Below are 6,615 nucleotides of genomic sequence, written 5' to 3' on the forward strand. Positions count from 1 at the left end.
TAGTCTATGGAAAAACATACATGCATTTAGAAGATAGATTGACATTATGCACATTTAATGAAGACACAGTTGTATCCCCATCATCATGCTTCTGACTGGTATTTTATTAGTTTATATTCAATGCAATGAAGTCTAGATTCTGTGGTGCCAGAAAATGCTATGCAAGTTGTCAAAGGAGGGTTGCGGCCAGTAGTCCTTCCTAGCTCTGTCGTCTATGAACCTCAAAGATCAGTAGAATGATGGGCTACCCCTAAATATGCATTAAGTAGCATTCACAGGCAGGTTGAAACCAGTAGCCATCTAATAGTATTTAAGGCCCACTAATACCAGAGTAATTTAATAGGGTCAAGGACCGTAGAAAAGAATCTACTACTGTCACTTAGTAGAGCAGTCTAATTCCTAACTCTATCCTATGTCTTATCCTCGTATATGCAAACAAGTATAGATACCATCCTTCTTCAAAGAGTATTTTCTTTCAGAAAATGGAGACTATCATAAACCAAACAAACAAACCAATAAAGAAAAGCAGACCTGGAAACAGTATAGAGATTGTGATGACTGGATCCTGGGGAGCCAGGTTCAGTAGATACATTTGGAGCACAGCTTTGACAACTCTGGCTTTGATTGAAGGAGCCTGAATTGCAGAAAGTCTGTTGTGAATTATTCTGTCCTAGAAATGGCTATATAAACTAGATATGAACAATTTCACTATTATAGATGTTCTAAAGCACGACAAGAATTTCCAAGATATACCCCTAGATAAAGAAAATCTGGAATGTGAAAACAAACAAACAAACAAACAAGCAATAAAAAGAAATGCTGGCAACTTAATGACTGCTAAAATTGTGCAGTTAGCTTATCCCAGGGATGAGGATTCTTATTGTTTGTCTAATGCAGAGGGATCAACCTTGAAACTATGTATACAAACAACACAATGGACTCAGCAGGTAGGTAGAATTATACTTCTGTGCATACATATACATGCATTTACATATTTATGCAACAGCAATAATCAAAGAAAGAAAGACAATCAATTTGAGAGTGGAGGTTGCATGGGAAGGGTTGGAGAGAGGAAACCTGAGAGATTATAGTATAGGGAATGGGGGAATGTGATATAGTCTATTCTAATTTACAATGTAAAAAAAATAACATTTTAAAACTTCAAAAATAATTTAAATGTGTATTCTCAAAGAAAAAAATGCCCAGCAAAAATAAAAAAAATCACAGTATATTTTTAAAAGCTATCAAAATGCAGTTTTCACAACCATTAGCCAATAGGATAATTTTCAAGGTATTCATTAGCGAGATCTGTTATTGAATATTGGGAAAGATGGGACACTTTATATAACTGTGGTAAGGACATACCTCTGGTAAGTAAGCAACTAGTTTGTAAAACACCACTTACATTTTTTGTAAGGGCTGTATTTTTTTTTTAATTTTTTTTTATTAACTTGAGTATTTCTTACTTACATTTTGAGTGTTATTCCCTTTCCCGGTTTCTGGGCAAACATCCCCATAACCCCTCCCACTCCCCTTCTTTATGGGTGTTCCCCTCCCCATCCTCCACCCCTTGCCACCCTCCCACCAACAATCACGTTCACTGGGGGTTCAGTCTTAGCAGGACCCAGGGCTTCCCCTTCCACTGGTGATCTTACTAGGATATTCATTGCTACCTATGAGGTCAGAGTCCAGGGTCAGTCCATTTATAGTCTTTAGGTAGTGGCTTAGTCCCTGGAAGCTCTGGTTGCTTGGCATTGTTGTTCATAAGGGGTCTCGAGCCCCTTCAAGCTCTTCCAGTTCTTTCTCTGATTCCTTCAACGGGGGTCCTGTTCTCAGTTCAGTGGTTTGCTGCTGGCACTCGCCTCTGTATTTGCTGTATTCTGGCTGTGTCTCTCAGGAGAGATCTACATCCGGCTCCTGTCGGCCTGCACTTCTTTGTTTCATCCATCTTGTCTAATTGAACACCGCTTACATTTTAAAATGTAAAACATTTTGTTATTGTCTTTAAAGTAATTGTTTTGTTGAGGATGTATTCAAGAGAAACACAATCGTGAAAAGATCAACTAAAATCATATTCACAGTAACATTTCTTCCAGTATCCCAAAAGTGGGGAAAAATCCCACAACTCTATGTTTTGAAAAAGAGGTAAACAAGATGTTGTTGACTCAAACATCAGGAAAATATTTATCAAAAATGAAATATTGGTAAATACTATTACATGGATGAATTTTGATTCAATATGTGCCTGAAAATTATAGAAGTCAAAATCAGACCTCACACAATAGGCTTCTAATCTTAAGGAGGTTACAGAAAAGATAAATTATAAAGACAACATATGGTGGCTCAAAGCTGAGATCACAGGATTTGAGGTCATAATTTGTACAATATTTCATTTTACGGATATGAAAATACTTTTAAAATGATTACATTGAACGATTCGAAACTATTTGAATACAAAAATTCTATGTAACTATAAATGAGTAAATTGCTCATTTTGAATGAGGAAATATCATACTCTTAGAATTATGTTTGATTATAATGCTGTGAACATTACTAAAAGTCATATTTGTGAAAATGAGGGAACCCATAACATAAGAAAATACTGCTGTCAGCGTGTCATTCTTTTGAATCATAAAACACTGAACATGCCACCAAACACAAATGCCACTTCCTTTTGAAAGATGCCAGGAAGGCTGGCAAGGAGGCTTTGTTGGTGAAAGAGTCCTTGTCCATACAATCCTGACAATATGTGTTTGGTTCCTAAAACCCAGATAAATGTTGAAAAAGGGAACTGACAACATAAAATTGCTTCCTGAACTGTCATATTTAGTAATTGGAACACTCATACTTGCACTCATGCATGCATGCAATATGCTCACATACATAAAGTTTTTTTAAAGAATATTTTTTCAATGAATATATACAGCGCTCATTTATATGCAGTGCTACTCATTTTATTTGTTTTCTGCTTCTGATGTGTGCGCGCGCGCGCGCGCGCGCGTGTGTGTGTGTGTGTGTGTGTGTGTGTGTGTTATACTAAGCAAGTTTTCATTAAAACTCAAATATCTGAATTTGATTGTCAAACATGAGAAAAACAGACACAATTTTCTGGGCATGTTAACCATAATTTGATCCCTTTCCCAGCATTTGGGAATGAGCATTCTTCCCCCCAGCAGGACACTTTAAACACCAAGAGGAAAATTTACCTTTGCATTCGTTGGCTTACAAGTGCACATGTCTTGGCTTTACTATCTCTTAAGTAGAGCTTACTTTGCAGAGAATCTGTTTATCTAGCCTTAGCGCATGGCAAAACCAGAAGTGTTTTTGAAATAGGAATACGTAACTTGAAAATGCACAGTGCATAACTGAATATTTGAACATGTCTAAAAGCAGTGGAGCAGTGTGATCCTTATAATCCACTTTACTTTTTTTTCCCTGAGAGAAAAGGGCATGGTTAGCTAGGATTTATTTCATCTGCAATTTTCACATGACAAAATTTACTTTTAAGTTTAAAATGATGTTGTTTCAGTCCCTGGTGTCTGAGTGTGATGAGAGCTGGAAAAGTAGACAGAACTGCAAATGTCTAATATTGACATGGCATTTGCTTTCCATTTTCTTTAGTGTGCACTAGTGGGATGTTGCTGAATTTTAAAGCCTTGGTAAAGTCACTAGTGGGGACTGTCTATTTATTTCATGGAGCAGGAAGTGAATCTGAAGACAGGCGATTATTTTCTAAATCACTGATAATTGGTTTTTATTTTCGTTTATGGTGATTTTTCTTTTGCTATACTTGGGCTGAAAAAAGAAAAAGACCATGGATTTTAAGTCCATTGAAGAGTTCCAAGTAAGAAGATGCTATTTCCATACAAAATATGAATCTGTACTTTGTAAATACATTGAATGCCTGTCAACAGTGAGGAGGGACTCAGTATCAATCACTTAGTGTCATGACAATCATGGCTTGGTCTCTATTTTCATCAATTGGAAATCTTTGCAGCAATGCCTCCCTTTGGTTTCCTTTGTCAGATTTAAGTGAACTACAGCTAAATATTTATTTTGGATCTTTTATGTGGAAATTCATAATATATTATGAAAACTTCACCTAGGAGGCTAGGATACAGCTGAGTCAATAGAATAAGTTTTGTACAAGCATGAATCAAAATGTCATTTCCTAACAAGCTGCCTTTGGACAAGCTGGGCATGAAGGGGAAGTAGGTTGAGATGACGGTGGACTTCAGTGTCCCTGTGAAGAACAACCAGATAACAAGTAACCAAAGATCAAGGCTGATGTTCTAAGGATCAAATTCTGCATGGACAATGGAACCAAGACTGTTATCCTAGGCCAGCCTGATCATGTCCCAATGCCTGACAAGTATCCCTTAGATCCAGCTGCTTCAGAACTTCAGGGCAAGGATGTTCTGTCCTTCTTGGTCCAGATATAGAGAATGTCGGTACCAACTCCGCAGTAGGAACTGTCATCCTGCTGAACAACCTCCACTTTCATGTAGAGGAAGGAGGGAAGAGAAAGGATGCTTCAGGGACCAAGGTTAAAACTGAACCAGGCAAAATTAATGCTTTCTAAGCCTCACTGTCCAAACTAGAGGATGACTATGTAAATGTTTTTTCTACTGCCACTAAGCCCACATCTCCATGGTGAGTACGAACTTTCCACAAGTGTGTGGTAGACTTTTTACTAAGAATGAGCTCCAAGGCTTTGGAGAATCCAGGGGGATCCTTCTTGGCTATCTTGGGAAGATCTAGGTTGCAGAGAAGACCTAGCTGAACAATATAATGATGGTCAGAGTCAATGAGATGATTTTTGGTGGTGGAATGTATTTTACTTTCCTGAGGGTTGAGTAACAAGAGGGAGATTGATACATCTATTTATGATGAAAAGTATCCAAGCTTGTCAATGATCTTATGTCCAAAGCCAAAAAAATAAAAAATAAAAAAAAGTATGAAAATTATTTTGCCTATTGACATTATCATGGCTGACAACTTTGCTGAGAACACCAAAACTCACCAAGCTACTGTGGCCTCAGATATACCTGCTGGCTGGCTGGGCTTTCACTATGGTACTGAGATTAGCAGGAAATATGCTGAAGTTGTAACTGGAGCTAAGCAGATTATTTTGAATGGACCTGTTGGGTATTTGAATGGGAAGCTTCTGCCAGTAGAATCAAGTTCCTCATAGACAAGGTAAAAGCTACCTCTAGGGGTTGCATCCATATTGTAAGTGGTGGAGACATTGTTAGTTGCTTTGCCAAATGGAGCAAAAAGGAAAAAGTCAGCAATGTGAGCACTCGGGGCAGTGCCAGTCTAGAACTCCTAGATGGTAAATTCCTTCCTGGGCTGGATGCTCTCAGCAATCCTGAGTATTTTCATGCCTTTTCATTCCTGTGCACAGCCCATAAGTCAACTTAGTGTTCTTAGTGCATCTGTATTTGGTGTGAGCAAAAGATTCAGCTAGTGTCCAGGAGGCAGTACTAGAAACCCATAAACAGTTGTACAGCATCTCAACTGGTCTCAGCTGCATTAGGATTTGTCTTCATTAGTCACGATCCCATTTAATTTTCTTACTGATTAAACCATTGTGAAAATAGTGTCCATAGTTTTATTTCTTATAGGAAAGGACTTTATTTTACTTTATTTCTTTTACAAACTTAAATGTTTTCTTGTATGGCCTATTACATGTGTTTTCCAGCCTCAAATTATCAATTTGTTAAACAATACTATGCGAGAGAATAATGTGTAATGCCTTGTTCTTTTCCTTCTGTAGGATTTAAACATTAATAATCATTGAGAAAAGTATTAGTAATGCTCTATCTAGTTATCATTTCTGAATAGATATAGTAAACCAATTCAGGCCAAACACAGACTTCAGTTAGCATTTGTATTTTATCTCCATTGAACTATCAAGCACCGCTCCTCTTCAAAATACTAATTATCTTGACATTTCCAACAATTTTGATATTAAAAAGATTCATTTTTAATTAGAAACACAGACTTTGTGGTGGACCTGTTGCGTTTGAATGGCTGTAGAGAATAGAAGAGGGCATCAGATCTCCTGGAAGTTGAGTTATAGGCAGTTGTGAGCCACAAAGTAGGTACTGATAATTAATCCCCACTTCCTTACACGAGCACTCTCAATCTCTGACGTACATCTGCAGCACCCATTTTGAGCATTTCACATTTGGATTTATAACAGAGCCTTTTGTTAACAAATCCTTTCATTCAGCAGTCATATTCTTAGGCATTAGTTTACACACCACTGGTAAGGACAGTATGGTATCATAGTATTCTATGTTCTGTCTCTACTTAAATAATTTTAACTCAGTTCACATTTAATGAATACAATATCCGAAACTATTCTCTTGTTTCATTGCAAAGAAAAAACAGAAGGGAGAACTCCCAGGTTAAAGAGACAGAAACCATGTACAACTAGTTGACATTTTTAGTAGCTTTGTATAGAAACAAAAGGGCTTTGGATACAATCACTTCTTTTCCTTGCTGTTCTTTTTGAGTTTGAGTTTTTGTTTTCTTTTGGTTTTACCATTTTAAAATTAATTATTTTATGTATTTACATCCCGAACGTTGCCCTCCCTCACATTTCCC

At 37.2% G+C, this 6,615-nt stretch overlaps 1 pseudogene; it reads left to right on the forward strand.

Annotated features, from left to right (window-relative positions):
• Positions 1–4,161: 4,161 nt before the first annotated feature.
• On the forward strand, positions 4,162–5,424 carry Pgk1-ps10 (phosphoglycerate kinase 1, pseudogene 10; annotated as a pseudogene).
• The last annotated feature ends 1,191 nt before the right edge of the window (positions 5,425–6,615 follow it).

Source organism: Rattus norvegicus, chromosome 14, assembly GCF_036323735.1.
Source record: "Rattus norvegicus strain BN/NHsdMcwi chromosome 14, GRCr8, whole genome shotgun sequence".
Classification (NCBI taxonomy): Eukaryota; Metazoa; Chordata; class Mammalia; order Rodentia; family Muridae; genus Rattus; species Rattus norvegicus.